This window comes from Camelus bactrianus, chromosome 6 (genome assembly GCF_048773025.1).
Source record: "Camelus bactrianus isolate YW-2024 breed Bactrian camel chromosome 6, ASM4877302v1, whole genome shotgun sequence".
Classification (NCBI taxonomy): domain Eukaryota; kingdom Metazoa; phylum Chordata; class Mammalia; order Artiodactyla; family Camelidae; genus Camelus; species Camelus bactrianus.
Window position 1 is genome coordinate 83202153 of NC_133544.1, and position 20912 is coordinate 83223064.

General features: G+C 37.6%; 1 long non-coding RNA gene across 1 annotated transcript in view; it reads right to left on the bottom strand.

The window, feature by feature from the left end:
* The window catches only part of LOC123612629 (uncharacterized), a 321171-nt gene extending 314749 nt beyond the window's left edge, over positions 1-6422 (bottom strand). The window contains exon 1 of the long non-coding RNA XR_012507672.1: positions 6307-6422. This is a non-coding gene — a long non-coding RNA (uncharacterized LOC123612629). The remainder of the gene's footprint in view (positions 1-6306) is intronic.
* Between the last annotated feature and the right edge of the window lie 14490 nt (positions 6423-20912).

Genomic DNA, 20912 nt, shown 5'->3' on the forward strand with positions numbered 1-20912 from the left:
TGGGCTAACTCCTGCCAGTCCCAAGATTTAGACATCCTGCCAATTCTCCTCAACCACAAATTACTCTCTTCAACTCAATTCCACCAACTCTCATGTCACCCAAAATTTGTTTAGAGTCAGAACACTATAGCCAAATTCTGCAGAGTTTGCTGAATATATTATTCCTGACTCTGGTCCCCCAAAAAAGCCATAAATTATGCGTAAGTCCTATTACGAATAGAAATGCAATTTTCCCAGGAAAACAAGTATATTTCCTTCTTTAAATGAAACTTAGAGCCACACTGAATTTTTTCACTATTGGCCTCATGAAAAAGATTGTTACCCTTGAACTATCACGAATTTACTCTTTCTCTCCCATAGCTTGGAAGATCAAATTCTCTGCAGGATGACTGTCTTGGGAGAGGGTGGCAGTGAACGGATATGATGGAATTAAATTCTGCTCATTTCTTTCCCCAGACTGCACTGGAAAAAGGATTGCCAGCCTCTCCATCATAAAAGTCATTAGTTCACTGGGGCCAGCATGGACAGGATAAAACCAGAGCAGCACAAAGCCCTCCTGAGGTAAGGATTTAATGAGAAGAGGAGACACATCAGCCATCCTTGAGCATTCATTCATCACTTATACTTCTCTAAAACCCCAAGATGGTTATGTCAAACCCCAGTTTCCTCATATCCTTATTTCAAGACCTCTGGAATTTAAAGGCAGAAGCCTGACCTGGAGGGGTGGTAGTAGCAAACAGGGGTTTTATGGTGTTTGGGGCTCTCTCCCACTTCTTCCCTCTTCTCCTTTCAATTCACAGGGAGGGATGTAGATTAGGACTTGGCCTTCGATCCTTCTCCAGTATACATGATTATACATCATATTCAATATCCATAGGAGACCATGAGATCATAAATGAAAGGCAACATCAGACTAAAGACAGAAAAATAAACTTTAAAGACACCAGTATATACTATCAGAAACAAGACTATTAGAACTGATAATTATTTTAAATAGGCCTAATAAATATGCTTAGAGTGATAAGGAAAGATATTATGTGAAGACTACTAAAACTCAATCCTATCCCAAGAGATTTACACATCCAATGCAATTTTATCAAAATCCCAATGGATTTTTTTAAACAGAAATAGGGCAACAATTCTAAAATTCACATATAGAACCACACAAGATCCTGAATAGACAAAGCAACCTTGAGAAAGGAGAACAAGGGTGGAGACATCACACTTCATAATATCAAACATTACAAAGCTATGGTAATCAAAACAGCTTTGTATATGCAGACATATAGACCAAGGGAACAGAATAAAGATGTAAGAAATACCACACGTATATAGTAAATTCACCTTTGACAAGGGTCCCAGAAACACACAATGGGGAAAGGACAGTCTTTTCAACACATGGTGCTGGGAAAACTGGATTTTCACATGCAAAAGAATGCAACTGGACCTCTATCTTACACCATATACAAAAATCAACTCATATAGATTAAAGATTCATATATAATGTTTAAATCTACAAAATTCCCAGGATAAAACATAAGGGGAAGCTTCATGACATTGGCCTTTGTAATTATTTCTTTGATATGACACTGGAAGCACAAACAAAAAGCAAACATAAGTAAGTGGGGCTACAAAACTAAAAAGCATCTACATAGCTAAAGAAATCAGAGTGAAAGGCAACTTACAAAAAGGAAGAAAGTATTTGCAAACTGTATCAGATAAGGAGTTAATATTAATCCAAAATATGAGGAACTCCTACAACTCACTAGCAAAAAAAAAAATACATAAAACCCAAGCAATTTGATACTTTTAAAATGGACGTTTTTCCAAAAACAACACATAAATGGTGATAGATACATGAAAAGATGCTTAACATCAAGGAAATGTAAATCAAAACCACAATGAGTTATCACCTCACTCTTGTTACCATGGCTATTATCCCCCCCCCAAAAAAGGGGGGGAGGATAGGTCCTGGCCAGGATGGGAAGAAATAAGTTTTACACACTGTTAGTGGGAATACAAAATGGTGCAGCCACTACGGAAAACAATACGACAGTTCCTTTGAAAACAAAAATGGACCTACCTATCCCACTTCTGGGTATGTATCTAAAAGAACTGAAATCAAGATGTCCAAAGGCAGCTGCATTCCCACATTCACTGCAACATTATTGACAATAACCAAAATACCAGAACCACTTTAATGTCCAACAACAAATGAACAGATCAAAAAATGTGGTATATACACACAATGGCATATTGTTCAGCCTTGAAAGGAAACCCTGCTGTATGTAACAATATGAATAAACCTGAAGGACATCACGCTAAGTGGAATAAACCAGTCACAGAAATACAAGTACTGCACTATTCTACTTATGAGTTATCCAAAACGGTCAGACTCACAGACACAGAATACAACGGTGGTTTGGGGGGAAATGGAGAGTTGCTGTTTAACGGGAACCAAGTTGCAGTCATTCAAGAAGTGTAAGTTCTAGTGATCTGCTGTACAACATCATGCCTGTAATTAATACTATATCGCACACAAAAACTTATCAGGGTAGTTCTCCTGTTAGGAGATTTTACCACAATAAAAAAAGCTGGTGAAACTTTTAAAGTCAAAACATTTGGATTAAGTAGTATGGCAAAAGTTAAAGACTTAGAGTTTTAAGTTCAGATTGAAGCACTCAGAACACAAAAAAGTATGAGAAAGTTTTCCAAAAAAAAATACAGAAAACAGATGAAGTGCCAATAACTGGCTGAGAGAAAAAAAAATCATCTCAATAGAAGCAAACTATTTTGGCTAAAACTGGAACATTCATTCATGAATTCAAAAGAAAACATTAGCAACTCAGGAATAAAGAAGAATCTCCCAAGTCTGTCTAAGTATCTACAGAAAACCTGCAGAAAACTTTGAGGAGGAAGAGAATGAAAAGTCAGAAGCTTATTAGAATGAAGATATTCACTAAGATTGGATTCAAAAATCTGCCTACCCCCCCCCAAAAATCAGTACCATTTCTCTAAACCTGAGATAACCATCTAGGAAACATAAAAATAGCTATTTTAGTTATTTTTAATAGCAACAAAAGCAATAAATTCCCCAGGCATTAGGTTAAAGGTAAATCCTCTACGGAGAAAATCTTTTAAAACCTAGTAAGAGACAAAAGTGACTGATACAAATAAATGGAGATTTCCATAATCACAGGTGAGAGGATTCATTATGAGATACCAGTTCATCCCTTAGATTAATCAAATTTAATGTAACCCTAATCCAGACTTCAGCTGGATTCAGTTATTTTAAAATGCATATGAAAATAAAGGTACAAACAGCATTGAAAAGGAAGAACTAAGAAAATTTTATGATGTTATACCACAGACATGAAGCTATACCATAAACACTAATAAGAACTAGTATAGTACTAGTACAAAAATAAACATCCTAATACGATGGTGTAAACAGCTGAGATAGGCTCATTTACATATGGGAAGTTAATATGTAATTAAAAAATGGCACAATTCAGGGGTGAAAGGAGGACTTAGATAGGGCTGGGAAAACTGGTTCATGTATTGAGAAAAATTAAAATGGATTCTTAATTTAAATCAAAAGGGTAAACTCCAAATGGAATAAAGACCTAAACATGGAAGGTAGACTAAAGTCAACAAAAGAAAACATAGAAAGATAGCCTCAAGATAAAGGCAGGGAAGAATTTCCTAGAACAGAAACAAAAATCACAAGGAAAAAAAAAAACTGCTGAATTTGACTGTACCAAAATTAAGAATTTCTATACAAAGGCACTCTGGGAAGATCTGAATAGATGACAAATCTGAAGAAGACACTACCAACATACTAACTTAACAAGGGTCAAACTATTTATAAAATGAAGAAATTCCTGTAAATCACTATGATAAAAGTCCAGTGGGAAAATGGGCCAAGGATATCAATAATTCATAGAACAAAGAACCCCAAAAGCTATTAAGCATGTAAAAAGATGGTCATACCTATTAGTAATCAGACAATGCAAACTAAATAATGCAGCATCATTTGATGACTAATAACCTGCAAAAAAAAAACATTGCTAGAGAATGCCAAGTGTTCCTAGTGAGTGGACAGATTGATCTCTAGAATGTCTGTACTAATTTGGAAGCACTTAGTCAAGTGAAGAAATTACATACTCTTTGACCTAAATTCGCACATCTGAGCACGTATCACAAAGAAATTCTCACACAGGTCATGAGGGGGCATGTATACAGGTGTTTATTGAGGTTCTATTTGTGATGGGATGCAAATGAAGGAATTCAACCATCTCCCTAGCTCCACCAGGGAAAATGGATACACAATGTATGAGATACACTACAGTGTACCATGAAGTAGTCAGAACTAATAGACTACATGTATCCACAACCACAAAGATAAGTCACCAAAAAAGTGTTAAGAAATAGACAAAATACTATAAAAAATATCATTTCTGTAAATTAAGCTTGGAATTTGCTTCACAATAATCTGGGCAAGGTGGAGATGAGTGGGGAGAAGTTATAGATAATAAACTCACGGCCCAGATTATTTTATCACAGTTGGTAACGAGTACAGAAAGCTTATTACCATTTTCTCTTCTTTCGTATAGTTAACTTTTTGTATAATTTTAAAATGTATACAAAATACTACTTTGACCCCCTAAAAGAGAAGGTATATAAAATGCACCAGAATGGCCACCTGACAGAGTAGAAGCGGGAGGGGTAGAAAAGAGAACATGAAAGGAAAAACAAGAGGCCTTATGTGGGCCAATGATAATACAAGTATAACACTTCCTGTTAACCAGGGTATTACCACCGATTTTTCACATCAGAGAAGTTTCCAGGTCTGCACTAGTAAAAGGCAATTGTTGTATACCCCATCAGTTGGTAGTCATTGCTTTCAGTTGTCAAAGCAATGACCAAATGATGTTCCTTAACTCAAAAATTGATTCAATACCATGACCCTCCCTATAACGAGACTATTTCTCAGAAGGTTCCTTTTTGCATCTATTTCACTATTCTCTTACGATGACTGTTTACTATTTACTTATTTCTAAATTAATGGTTTACTTCTTCCTTCTCATCATGATTTTCAGACCTCAATACTTAAGCATTGACCCCCTCTTCCTATGGAACTCATCTTTTACCTCTTTCAAAACACCACCCAGCGCCACCTTGAACAATACTAGATTAAGGGAATAGAAATAACTATTTATTACAAGGAAAGCGTAACTAATTTTATTTCTCCTTTTTCTAGTATGTCTTTTAATCTTGAGGCCACCTATGTGCTACTGAGGGAAGTAAACTGAACAGGGCATATAATCAGGCTCCATTGAATCCAAAACCAACCTCCAGATAGTATGCCAGTTTCACTTTTTGTTTCCCCATTATCTGCTAATAGGGAAAGACAGTAAGGACAGCAGTTATTTTGGGTCTCCCAGCAAATAGGTCCTAAGAGAGAAAATGTGGCGGGAATGAAAGGTAGTACAGTCATTAGATCAAGCTAGGCGTTCTCAACATTAGCCTGTACCAGAATCACCTGGAGATCTTGTTAAATCAGAGTGCGGAGGCACTGCGTCCCAAGTTTGATTCAGTACGCCTGAGTAAGACACAAGAAACACTGTTCCAGCAAGTCCCCAGGTGTTAGTGATGATGACAACGGTGGTGGTGGTGATATTCAGAGTGGAGGCTTTCAAATCGCCCCAGCCCACATCTAGGACCCAAACCCCTGACCACCAGAGCACACTGCCTACCATATGGAGATGGTTTTGCTGAAAGCATTCCAAACTACCAAAAACATATCTAATTTGTAGAAGGAATTAGTTCATAAATTTAGAAAAGTGGTCATGGTAACCTAGCAAGTGTTATTTAGTATAAGATAAAAAGCAAGCACTGTTTCACTTCTTATAAGGATACTGCCCACCTACTCCTTAGTTTATGAATTTCTCATTCTAGGATCGTTCAAGTATGTTAGAAAAAAACTGTTTTCAATACCTGGACAAAAAGCCCCTCAGTAGTCCTTGTTGTAAGTGACTCTGGTTCTCAGCGCTGCCTACATTTCAAAATCAATGATTAAAAAATCCCAGTGCCAGGGCTTCATGCTGGACTACTTAGATTCTCTAAAAGTGAACCCAAGAGTGGTTCGTATAACCCAAATGTGCAGATAGGATTGATAAAACCCACCAAACTAATCACTTTAAGTTACAAGCACTCACTTAGATTGTCAACCACAATACCAACAGCAAGTAACAGAAAATATTGCTTCAGAAGTGGCATAAATAAGGGAATTTATCAACTTACCCACTCACAAGTTCCTAAGGCAGCTTTCTGTAATCCAGGCTGTATATCCAGGTTATAGCCATACACCTCCGAAGTTCTGCCACTCCTGCTCCAACCGACGTCTTCCTCCTCAGGCTGCGAATAAGATAGTTTATAGCCACGTCAGACCCACGCACTCACGCACACCCAGGTGCTGCTAGTTTACAGAACCGAAACCTTTCCCACTACACACAACGTACTCATAGCTAATTGTACGAGCCAGCAGTCATAACTGAATTACCATGATCAGCTGAGGCTGATGGTCCTGAAACTTGAGTGAGCTTTAAAATCACCTGGAGAGACTGTTAAATCACGATCACTACCCTACCCCTACAGTTTCATATTCTCTTCTTCTAAGGTAGGGCCCAAGTATTTTCATACTTAGTTCTCAAAGTGATTTTTGATGCACTTTGAGAACCATTTAGAGAACCTGCTGACAACATAAGCAGCTTTCCTTAAAACACTTGGCTATTTGAAAGAGTAACCACTTACAGTTTTTTAAAATATGTCCATGTTGGCAGCCTTAAGTGAGTAGGCCCTGAGGCCCAGGCCAAAGTTCACAATAGCTTGCACCTGAAAAGAGGTAAATGTACGCATGCGCTAGTAGCGTGAGTCAGCATTATAAACACTACGCATGCGCCACTAGCATTAATAAAAGGACAAGTGTGCACACCTGAGCGCCACCGCCAGACCGAGTGCACCACCCGCTTGTACTGCTATAAAGTGCTGTTTTGCTCCAAGTCGGCTCCTAGCACCTTCTTCCAGTTGGTCAGCTCACCTCCTCAAATCCCTCTTCACCTCCCATGGCTGACAGTCCACAAGTTCTCTGATACTCCTTTTGAGGCGGGAAGCCCCATAAAAAGACCGGCAGGAATCCCAGGCAGGGCCACCACTCTCCTGCCAGCACCGTCTGGTTCCCTGGCCCAGACGCTCTCACTTTTTGCCTCTGAAACGGCTAACTTACACCTAAAATTCTATTGGTTCCCTGAGCTCACTTCTGATTGGTTATTTCCTTCACTTCTGATTGGTTATTACTCTCATTTCTGATTGGTCCACTTCCCTAACTTCTGATTGGTCCATTTGTAGTACTTTATTTGCATGGAGCTCACTCCTGATTGGTTATTTCTCTCACTCCTGATTGGTCTATTTCTACAAAGCTTGTTCCTGGTTGGTCAACTTCTGTTGTACTTTATTTGCATATGATGTTGCAAAGTGTAAACTGGCAGCCTATAAAGGCCTGTATAAACCTACAGACAGGGTCCAGAGCTTGAAGTGTTAACTCCTCTGGGCCCGCTGGCATAATAAATCTGAGTTCTCCAACTCTCCGAGTGATGCTTGGTCTCTCGCCTGGATCCAGGTTGCTGCCACAACTGAGCTGTAACACGGAGCTGTAACACATTTTTTTGCAACACTTTCCCTTCCTTTGACTGTGGGCTGGACTTAGTGGCTCACTTCTAACAAATAGGATCCAGTAGAAGTGATGGTATGACTTAAATAGTAGGTCATAAAACACATCACAGATTCCATCTTGGCCAGTCTCTCTGTTGAATCATTCTCTCCAAAGGAAACAAACAGCCATGTCATGAGGACACTCTGGAGACACATGGTAAAGAACCGAGGTCTCTGGCCAATAGCGAATTAGTCCTCTTGGAAGCAGATCCCCCAGCTCCCGTCAAGTCACAGATGACTGTAGCCCTTGGCTATTATCCTGACCGCAAACTCAAAAGACATCCTAAGCTAGAACTCCCCAGATAGGCGGCTTCCCAACTCCTGAGCCACAGGTGTAAATATCTGTTGTTTTAAGCCACTAAGTTTCGAGGGTAATCCGTTATGCCATAATAGATAACTCCTAAAATAAATTAACAAAACTGGAAAGAGGAGAAAAAGAGATACCATCTTGAGAAATCCACAGTGTCCACAGTGTCTGGTTGCTTCAGTTAATGAAAGTTCAATATAAAGACATACATGCTGAGAAACTCGGGAAATCCAAACTAGGTTTTAAGGAACAACAGGAACTTAAAGGTCCCTCTATATTCAAGCAGCTTCTAGGATTCTCAGCATCAGGGACTCAGGGATCTTAAGTTGCAGGCTGCTCCAAGGTTAACTCAAGAAATATTTGTTCCATTTTCCTCTTCCTAGAGACCAGCCATCTCACATCCCATTCTATATCTTTTGTTGTTCTTAATCTCATAATCTCCATTCCCTCCTTCCAGTTTGTGCCTCCCCTGAAGGTTTCTGAGACTCACTGCTCTGCAAAGTGTAATCTGTGGACCAGCATTCATCAGTTTCACCAGGGAGCATGTTAAAATGCAAAACTTGGGGCCCCACCTCAGACCTACTGAATCAGAATAAGCATTTAAGTTTGAGAGAAGCTGCTCTACATCACGATTAGGTGGAACTTCCCACCACTTACTGCAGTGATTCTCAAATTTTGATGCATCTTCTAATTAAAATCTGCCAGCCCCCCTCACTGAGACATTCTGATTTTGTTGTGTATGAGTAAGACTGACCAATGGAAGTTTTAGAAGCTTCCAGGGGACTCTAATGTCCAATAAAGCTTGGTAACTATTAGCACGCAACCTTCTTTTCTTAGTATTTCCCAATTAAATTTCACAAAAGAGAGCATTTGATTAACTGTCTTATCTTTTAATACAAAGGCATAGGCATTTAACCATTCAGTTGTGGAGGAAAGACTGAGTATTGCAGGATTACATGACCCAAAACATAACCACTGCTGCTTAGCAAGGCTGCAGGGGAATGTAGTTTTCAGTAGTGCAGTGTTTCTTAATCTTGGCTACACATTAGAATAATCTAGGGAGTTTTAAAAGCTCACGTCCTAAACTCCACAGAACAACTCACTCAGAATCTCTGGGTTGGATCCAGGCAACAATGGTGTTAATCCTCCCAGATGATACCAATTTGCAGCCAATATTGAAAAACACTTAATAGGCATAGCAATGGACATGTCTATATAAACAGTATTCCAAACTAAATACAAATCTAAATTCTGTTGGCTTTAAAATCATGGTTATTTATTTTTGACCCAATCTAAAATTAGTTGAGTGAACAAAAGCATCATGTAAGGAAAAGAACATAGGTTTTTGAATCAGAGAGACCTGGGGTTTAACCCAGTAATGGAGTGGATTTGGGCAAGTTTTTAATCTTGATAAACTTATTTTCTCATCCATAAAATAGGGGTAAAACTGACTAACTCAAAGGATTATAAGAAGAACAAATGTTATAATGTATGTGAAATACTTTAGACATTATAGGTAGTAAAATGTTATTTACTTTCTCTTCCATGTATGGGGGAATATTTTCTTTAAAAAAGTGTAGTTCTGTGGATTATTGGGTGTAAACCTCACACCAACCCCCTGGGGCTGTTGTTTTTCCAGTTTCACAGATAAGAAAACTGAAACTTAAAAAAAAAAAAAAAAGGTTAAATAATGAGTAATAAGCTGAGATTCAAACACAGTTACCTAACCCCAAAGCCCAGATTCTTAACCATTCCATTGTACCACCTCTCTAAAACAGCTATCACCTTCCTGGTTCATGAAAAACAAACGTTGGTATGCATACGGGGCGGGGGGCAGGAGGAGTGGGAAATGAGGCTCAAGGAAGGGAGAGAGGAATGTCTGTGGTGATGTGCCCTGGCACACAGGCTACCAGCATCCTGGTGATTGTTCTGCTCGTTTTCTTCCCTCAGGGCAAGCTGTCAATTGCAGACCTTCCAATCCCATCCTAGAAGGTCACAATGCAATTCTTCAAAGGTGGTACTGTCAGTATACTTTTGAAAAATCACCAGAATGTGCTTATTTTTTTCATACACAATTCCTGCCTACACAAGCATAACATAGTCTCTACTTTCATCAGCTAAGGAATGGAAGAGACACAAACCTATAAATAACTATTTCCAATTAACCTGCTTCCTGTGCTCTTCCTGTCTTTCAATTTGATTCAAGTTCTCTTTCCTTCAGAAGCCAATTACAATTGTCACTTGGTTTTCTTCAGATATATTTCTTTTCTTGTTTATACTGCTTCTTCTATCTTGTAGTTAATTCCTGCAATCGCCCTTGGCGAATTCATTAGCCAGAATGGTTTTCAATTTGACTAAATTTAACTTATAAATCTTTGCATCTTTTCAACACACATCCCTGAAAAACCCTTTAGTTTAAGACAGATGCAGAAAAGATGTCTCTCAACACCTGGAACCAACACATTGTTGTAGATCAACTAGACTTCAACTTTAAAAAGTGAGTTTGGACAGCCATGGATGTCTGTATTTAACATTGATTCAATTAGCATTTTTTCAATTAGCATTAGTAATTTAAAAAAAAGACTCAAATATAGATTTAAGATTCAGAATTGGAGCAAGCCCAAGTCCTAAGTTTAATTTAAGTTAAAGTTTGTCCTTGGCATACTTCACTTACTCTCTTTAGTTTCCAGGATCTCTCATTATTCAGATGTTTCCATATTTCTCTTTCCCTATCAAAGTGTAACCATCCCATATTAAAGTCCCTTGGTTTGCTGCTAAATAACAATTGTCTTCTCTCTTTTCTACATTATTCTCTCAATTGGATCATTCTCACTGGCATATATATTCAAATATTTCACATCTTTTAAAAAAATCTTCCTTGAGACCACATCACCTTAAAGCTACTATCCCATTTTTGGCACCCTCCACAACAAAATCAGTTTAGAGTTGCCCATACTCATTCTCGACTTCCTCACTATCTAGTCTCCTCTGTACTATGTTCAGTTTTTCAATAAATTTAAAACTTTTCTAAAAAAAAATTCATTTTAAAGTTTTTGTTTGTTTGTTTGTTTTTTAAGAAAAAAGAAAGACAAACCTGGGGAAGTCATAAACTTTCTGAGAAGGCAGTGGATTGCTCCAGGGCTTGAAATAGGAGTGTGAGTCAATTTTATTCAAATCCCAGACGACTTCTGAATTACACACAAATTCACTAAGACAGCACAACTTTAATGCTCCAGGTGTAAATAAAAATCTACTTTCCTCTCTCCTTACCCACAAAGGAATAGTAAAACTGGCCTAAAGTTTCCCAGACTGTGTTTACCTGAAGACGCCAGCTTCTCTTTGGATTTCTCAAACTCAGAAATGGCACGATTGTCAATAGGTCTCGCAAGTGTTATACCTTGCTCTACTTTGAATATATACATATATACACAAAGTGTACACACACACACACACACACACACACACACACACACATATAACTTAAAAGCCAAGCAAAACAAAAAAACTTGAGTGTACATCAGAATCACCCAGAAGGCTCGTGAAAACATTAATGACTGGATGCCACTTTAAGAGTTTCTTGATTCCTTAAGCTTTGTATTTCTAACAAGTTCCCAGGTAATACTGATGTTGCTGTTCTAAGGATTATATCTGGAGAACTACTGACCAAAGCCAAGCATGGTAACTCCATTCTTACCACTGTTTTTCCTTTTTTTTTGGAATAGACATGAGACCAAACAAATGAGAGCTGACTTGCTTCAGGGAAAGCATTCCGCATCCTGAAAAGAAGGTACAGACCCTTTTCTTCTCATGCATGTATTGTACTTAAATATTGAAAACCAGCTTGAGATCAAGAGGGACACTGACAAACAATGGCATGTCAAAAGATGGGGAAATTTGCATCTTTAATGTCACTGAGCTTCAACTAACTGGAGCCCACCCTACCTCCAAATATCCCATGTAAAAGAAATTATTTCCTAATCGTCTATACCTATTTGAATCATGATGATTGGTTTCTCATAGTTAGGTCATCTTGAAACACTACCTCTCAAATCCTGTCCCTTTCCACTCTGTTCATCATTTACTAGTTTCAACCATAGTGGCCTTCAGTTTCTCGAACCTGCAAAGCTCATTCTACATCAGGATCTGCCATTGCTCGTCCCTCTGCCTGGACACTCTGCCCCTGGACCTCTCCATGGCTGGCTCTTTCTTGTCGTTGGAGTCTTAAATCTGATGTCACTTTTTCAAAGCTGTCTTTCCAAATCATGCAATTTGAAGTGGTGTTCTTCACTTGCCTCCAAAACTCTTTCCCTATTACCCCATTTTATTTTCTTCAGAGCATTTATACCATTCTAAGTTATATTCTAGCATTTGAACCTTTACATTTTTGTTCAACCTCCACCCCTCCTTCTTTCTACAATGTAAGGTCCTTGAGAATTGTGACCATCTCTATCTTGTCTATCTCCCTATATCCAGTGCCTGGAAGGGTGCCTAGGAATGGAGTGAGTAATTAACAAATATTTGTTTATGAACAAGAATATGAAAATGAATATATGTATATTATGCATGACTGGAACATTATGCTGTACACCAGAAACTGACACATCATAACTGACGATACTTCAATTAAAAAAAAAAACAAGTATTTGTTAAATGAGTTAATTTAAAAGGCTGACTTATGCTCTTTTTAAAATAAATTTGGACTTTTTCCAAATGCGAGAATTTTGGAAAGACAGTTGAGAGAGGATATTTAAAGGTAAATCTAAAGATTCCATTCAGAAAGAATCAAGCACAGCTGTCACCAAAACTCCTGGTGTATAAAGACAGTTGACAACATACCCATACACCAGACTACAGCAATGCCAGCAAAAGAAAAGGCAGCAATATTCAAATCAAAAGTCACTAAGGACAAAGAACATACTCTGTCTCTGACCCACCGAGCTTCCTGTAATTAACAAGGTGAGGGGTTATGTCATACGTCTGTGTTTTTCAGCAGTGCTGTACATTTCAATGTAAGTTAGGGAGTGGAATCACTAGCACTCATCTAACCTGGCCCAACACTTCAAGGCAGTTTCCTACAAGAGGGGATCATAGATAGTCTTAGAGAGGAGCATGGCCCAAGGGAGTTGAAAAGCTTCCTTCTCACTTGTTCTTCAGAGAGAAGTTCCACCCAAAGGACACCATCACGAGCATCTGGGGCACAGTGGCAGGATAATTTGTTTCTTCCTCCAACCCCTGCAAGTTTCCTGTTCTCCAGACTGACTGTCTATCCTGAACTCACTTACAGTAAGCACCCTCCCTGCCTCCTTCTGGGACATCATCATACGGGTCAGACGAACTGATTCTCCACATATTCTGTTTTCATCCTACTTTTGCAATTGGAAAAGGCTCTCAAGGCCAAGCCGTCCTGATGGATGAGCAGAACAGGCAGCTACTGATGAGGTAAGATTTATAGTTGAGAGATGAAGCCTTTGACTCTCAAAATACTACCCCTGCCACCCATGACTGAACTTCACCTAAAAGGGAACAGAATCTTTTAAAAGTGAGTAATTTTTTTATATATAGTGTTCATGTGCTATAACTTTAAGTGTCTTGATGAATTTAAGCTGTTTTAATAATTGTGTTTTTTTATTGAAGTACAATTACAATGTGTCCATTTCTAATGTATAGCACAATGTCCCAGTCATGCATATACATATATTCATTTTCATAGTTAGTAATTATTTTAATAAAGCAGCAAGTGTAAGTTCCTGGAGGAACATATCCACCTCTGGAAGATACATTACCAGGTCATCCCTATTCAAGTGATCACACCCACAACAAGTTTAAGTCAAACAGGGTTTACTACGTAAGGCCTTAAACTGAGTGAATGTTCAGAGGAAGAATTTTGTTTGCTTTTGCTTTTTCTAAAAATTACTTTTTAAGTCCAAGGGATATATTCCTATCCTCCTTCTCTAGAGATAAAAAAAAAAAAAAAAAGAACACATTCTTTCTTTCCCATTTACCATTCAAATAAGCCGGAATATGCACCTGAGAGCTGAGAAGCTAGAGTTGAAAAGCATAGGGCTATCACATGTTATTCTACTTGGAAGTATGACTGTGAAGGATGAGAACTCTACTCACTATTGCTGTATATATTACTCATTCATGGATTCATGGACAAAATAACCAGTTACGAAAGGCTTCCTAAACTAGTTTTGCTTTACAAATCATTCGGCCCTGAAATGACTTCCATTTTTATTTGTTCCTGATTCCTATAAACATATCTACATTAGTCCTCTTTGGTCTTTGTCTCTGATTTGTCAATTGATTCTGGGCTGCTTGCCCTGCTTTAGCTACTAAATTAATTTATTCTTTTTCTTTATCTGCCTAATTATTCTATTAAGGCTTAACAAGAGAAAGAAATTATTTTCAAATATTAGTCTTATGTGTATTTATTGGGACCAAAAGGCTGTGCTTTCACTCACTTATTTATAGTGATCAGCCACCTATGTATCAAACTTTATGCTAGGCACCATAGAGAAAAATTTAAATGAAGAGAGTTTCTACCCATTATGTTAGTTACAACATGGTAAGAAATGTATAAAAACAAGCATTATATGAGGTAGAAAGTGGTAAATATGCCCCCAAAGATTTTACTAAGATTTGGTGAGAGGTCACAGCGAGAATATAGCAGAAGAAAGAGAGACCAGATGCAAGAGAAACAGCTCATTAGGAGAAACGATGCAGTAAATTTCATTATCAAGAAAATATATACCTACAAGATAAATTTATATATTGGAGAAATAGAAGGAACATGCCAAGCACTGCATTTTAGGAAAAATGAGGCCAGGGGTGAGGGAAGTGAAAAACTGCAATTATACAACAGACCACATACCAGGTTCAGAAAATATGTGACTTCTTAAACCTTCATGCAGATTATAAACCTTATAGGCATAAGTTATTCAAGTGATGGAGGAGATCAACAATCAAGACATCTCATTTGCTCAAATCCTATCGGAGAAATTCTGGACTTTGCTTTCAAATGTGTTTCTCTTTGAAAGTGTAGAGAGTAATCTGTGGAAACTGCTTCTCTAACAGGGAATAAAGAGTTAGTTAAATGAAATTCTCAAAACCTCAAGGAAATACATGACAAACCTACAGCCAGCATAGTACTCAACAGTGAAAAACTCAAAAGCTTCCCACTAAAATCTGGGACAAGACAAGGATGCCCACTATCACCACTCCTATTCAACATAGTCTTAGAAGTCCTAGCCACAGCAATCAGGCAAGAGAGAGAAATAAAACGGATCCAAATTGGAAAAGAAGAGATAAAACTGTCACTATATGCCGACGACATGTTACTATACATAGAAAACCTAAAAGGTCCACATAAAAACTATTAGAGCTGATTGAAGAATTCAGCAAGGTAGCAGGTTACAAGATTAATGTTCAAAAATCAGTTGCATTTCTTTACACTAATGATGAATCAACAGAGAAGGAAAGTAAAGAAACAATCCCCTTTAAAATAGCACCCAAAGTAATAAAATACCTAGGAATAAATCTAACCAAGGAAGTGAAAGAATTATACACAGAAAACTATAAACCATTGATGAAGGAAATTAAAGAAGAATTTAAAAAATGGAAAGATATCCCATGCTCTTGGATTGGAAGAATCAATATTGTTAAAATGGTCACACTGCCCAAGGCAATCTACAGATTTAATGCAATCCCTATCCAATTACCCAGGACATATTTCACAGAACTAGAACAAATCATAATAAAATTTATATGGAACCAAAAAAGATCTAGAATTGCCAAAGCATTACTGAAGAAAAAGAAAGAGGCTGGAAGAATAATTCTCCAAGATTTCAGACAATACTACAGAGCTACAGTAATCAGAACAGCATGGTATTGGTACAAAAACAGACATATAGACCAATAGAACAGAACAGAGAGCCCAGAAATGAACCCACAAACTTTTGGTCAACTAATCTTCAACAAAGGAGGCAAGAATATACAATGGAATAAAGACAGTCTCTTCAGCAAATGGTGTTGGGAAAACTGGACAGCAGCATGTAAAGCAATGAAGCTAGAACACTCCCTTACACCATACACAAAAGTCAACTCAAAATGGATCAAAGACTTAAACATAAGACAAGATACAATAAACCTCCTAGAAGAAAATATAGGCAAAACATTATCTGACATACATCTCAAAAATGTTCTCCTAGAGCAGTCTACCCAAGCAATAGAAATAAAAGCAAGAATAAACAAATGGGACCTAATTAAACTTACTAGCTTCTGCACAGCAAAGGAAACCAGAAGTAAAAAAAAAGACAACCTACAGAATGGGAAAAAATTTTTGCAAATGAAACCGACAAAGGCTTTATCTCCAGAATATATAAGCAGCTCATACGACTTAATAAGAAAAAAACAAACAACCCAATCCAAAAATGGGCAGAAGACCTAAACAAGCAATTCTCCAAGGAAGACATACAAATGATCAATAGGCACATGAAAAAGTGCTCAATATCACTAATTATCAGAGAAATGCAAATCAAAACTACAAGGAGGTATCATCTCACACCAGTCAGATTGGCCATCATTCAAAAGTCCACAAATGACAAATGCTGGGGGGGCTTTGGAGAAAAGGGAACCCTCCTACACTGCTGTTGGGAAGGCAGTTTGGTGCAGCCACTGTGGAAAACAGTATGGAGATTCCTCAAAAGAATAGGAATAGACTTACTGTATGACCCAGGAATCCCATTCCTGGGCATATATCCAAAAGGAACCCTACTTCAAAATGACACCTGCACCCCAATGCTCATAGCAGCACTATTTACAATAGTGAAGACGTGGAAACAGCCTAAATGTCCATCAACAGATGACTGGATAAAGAAGAAGTGGTATATTTATACAATGGAATACTATTCAGCCATAAAAACCGACAACATAACGCCATTTGCAGCAACATGGATGTTCCTGGAGAATGTCATTCTAAGTGAAGTAAGCCAGAAAGAGAAAGAAAAATACCATATGAGATCACTCTTATGTGGAGTCAAAAAAAAAAAAAAACATAAAGACAAAACAGAAACAGACTCATAGACATAGAATACAAACTTGTGGTTGCCAAGGGGGCGGGGGGTGGGAAGGGACAGAATGGGATTTCAAAATGTAGAATAGATAAACAAGATTATAGTGTATAGCACAGGGAAATACATATAAGATCCTGTGGTAGCTCACAGCGAAAAAAAGTGTACAATGAATATATGCATGTTCATATATAACTGAAAAATTGTGCTCTACACTGGAATTTGACATAACATTGTAAAATGACTATTACTCAATCAAAAAACAAAAGGGAAAAAAACCTAAGGAAAAGTAATCATATAATCTTGGATTTTGCAATAGCTGGAAAAAGAGAAAGTTGGCCAAATCAAGAATATATGCTATCTGAGAAGCCAGATCCCAAGCCATTCAAAAGAAAGGCAAAATTGAGTCCACACTTTGGTCTCCATAAAAGAAAGTTACTCACAAAGTTGGAAGGTTTTAAAAATAATTTTGATTATATAAGCATCAAGTCCTAATTAAAAGGATAAGAAATGTACTCAAATAAGTGTTATATGGACAGGACTTTTTCAAAACAGAAATAGGTGGGAGAGAAGGCTTTGCAATGAGAGAATGGATGCCCAGGAGGTTCTCTGGTGAACTCACATTCTCACAAATTAATTTCACATCAACTTGTAAATATGTACAAAAGTTGGAAATAAGATGCATAATCATGTTATGACTATAAAAGAAGTCTTAGAATTAGAAAAAAAAAAGATAGTGTGAGGTTGGCTAAAACTTGTAGTAAGCTGAGGCTTGAAGGACAATGGGGACAAAGGAGAGAAGAATAACATAGAAAGGATGGAAGGAAGTTACAAAGTGAAATATCTTTAAGAGCAAAGGGAAGAAATCAGCTAAATAACATTAGCTGCAGCTTACAGGCAAGAGGACAAAAATGGGAAGAGCTGCGGGTTGAGCTTCAGTGAAACTGGTTTCTCACCTGGAAAAGTATCACCTTAACTTCCACGAGTTTCCACGTCCTTCTTGATCCTACATAGTTCTTTATGCCAGGGAATCTACTTGGATCTGTACATAGACCACATCCTTGGTCCACCTCCTTCTTCCCAAGACGCCCATTTTTCTGAGTAGATTTTTTTCTTTGACTATTTGAGTTCCTACAGTTCTGTTCAACCTTCTTAGAGTCCTCCTACTGTAGAGTGTTTAGGTGAATGAGGACAGGTACAAATTAAAAATAAGACAATTCTGACTGATGAAAATAGGGGAAGAGATTTCCCTCTCCCTTCTCTTTGAGTATTTACTTTAGCAAATTTGCAATTGTAAGTGCTTTCTTATCTCTTTGAAATGTATATAAATCCTTTTGAAGACCAGATGGGCCTTCTGTTAGCTAGCCTTTTGTCTATTTAATGACCAATAATGTCTTCCTCAAGGACAAGGCAGCCATCTGTTCGAACTGCAGACATCAGAAGAGATAGAACCCCTTTCCCCTGGTTTCTATTGGAAGGTATGAGCCTAATTTCAGTGGGCACCTTGCTCCAAGTTGCAAAACACCTTATCCTAAAAATAAGAGAAGTTTGTTTTTCCCCTGAATAAAGCAATTTAGCTATTACAGATGGTCACCCCAATTACCAGATAAAGTTAGAATGAACAGTGTGTGACAAATGGTGTTGTCGAGTCCTCTCACTTGAAGACCAGTTACTGTTTATCTTGAAAACATGTATCAGCTTTGCTATATTAGAACATGTGATTTCTTTCTATCTTTGCAATCTCTTAAAGCTGATTGCCAGTAATATGCAGCCCATTCTGGTTTAATGTTTATTCAACAATAGAAGTGTTTCCTTTCTCTTACTACCTTTGTGAAGGGAATTTCTGGGTTGAGAGCATTTGTTTTTAATTATATTTCTCCAAAAGATACCAAACATTCTTTTCCTGATGGCTTATTGAAAATTAACATACAAACATACTTCAAAAGACACATTTATGCCTGTAGGGAAAGAGAGAAACTTAAAATATATACAGTTCAGGAATGTTACTTTATCCATCTCAGCAGCTGACATCTTCAATGTTGTATGTCTTATGGTTGGATAAAAATTTTTAAAATTCTTTTGCATAATTCCAAGTAAGTAAATGTCAGGAGTGACCTTGCATTTCTGTCCTTAAAAACAAAAAACAAAAAACAAAACCCTAATACACTGCTGGTGGGAATAGAGCTCGGTCCAGCCATTATGGATAACATTATGGCGATTCCTCAAAAAACTCAAAATAGACTTACCATATGATCCAGCATTCCTACTCCTGGGCATATATCCAGAGGGAACTCTAATTCCAAAAGATACATGCACCTCAATGTTCACGGCAGCACTATTTACAACAGCCAAGACATGGAAGCAACAGATGACTGGATAAAGAAGATGTGGTATATTTATACAACAGAATAATACTCAGCCATAAAAAAGAATAAAATAATGCTATTTGCAGCAACATGGATAGACCTGGAGATCATCATTCTAAGTGAAATAAGCCAGAAAGAGGAAGAAAAAAATACCATGATATCACTCATACGTGTAACCTAAAAAAAAGAAAAGAAAAGGAAAAAGAGGATACTAATGAATTCATCTACAAAACAGAAACAGACTCACAGACAGTAAACAACCTCCTTATGGTTACTGGGGGAAAGGGGAGGGAAGGGATTTGGGAGTTTGAGATTTGCAAATATTAACCACTATATATAAAAATAAATTTTTAAAGAATGCCTTCTGTATACCATAGTGAATTATATTCAGTATCTTGTAATAACCTTTAATGAAAAAGAATATGAAAATGAATACATGTATAAATATGCATGACTGGGACATTTTGCTGTACACTAGAAATTGATACATTGTAATTGACTATACTTCAATTAAAAATAAAGACTGTGATCTATTTAATAATGTTGAAATGACATCCAGAAATTTTTCAAAGGGAATATTTGCAGGCTACATAACAGAAGAGTCATTGTGTTCTACTGAAATCACTATCTTTCTATAACAAAACATTTCATTAGATCATTGAAACCATAGAAATCATTTGGCAGCATGTTCTCTCCCACCAGCTGCTATATGTCAGTATCAATTGGCCTTTGATAGATATTTGCTAATAGAAGTGATGTGTTTCCCCATGGGGTAGGGACTAACAGTCACTGTTGAGAGACAGGTATCATTCTCCTGCATAGAAAACAGGAAACCAAAGATGGCCATGTAGTGATGAATACAGAGAAAATCTTAATGAGGGATATATAGAGGGCTAACTTCCCTGAGGTCAGTAACCACTATGTTCTAGGAACATGGAGTTAAACACAATTGTCAGAGATACCAGTGCAATACGAAGATGAAGAATATGGATGACACATGGGCTTCATTCTAGATGCCAACTTGAATTGGGAGTGATTGACTGCAATGCTGCGCTGAGGAAATTTCTGAGTTGTGTTCATCATGACTGTAGAAGCAGGGAGTAGCAGTCCACAGGTTACATATTTACTTTTCCTAGTATAAAAGCTTCTTTTGTACTTTGTGCCTTGATTAGACCTTGTACTTACTGCCTGGTTTACAACGGAGAGCCAGGAAATGACTGCAGTTAGTTAGATGACAAATTCCAACACAGGCTGCAGCATGAGAAATAACTGATAAGTTCTGACCATAAGAACTCAACTCACCCAAAGCCATATGTGGGATGGCTGTGGGGAGACCTCTGTTCAATAATTCTCCCAATTTAAGAGCTAAAGGGCTTGGCTTACACAGGAAAATGT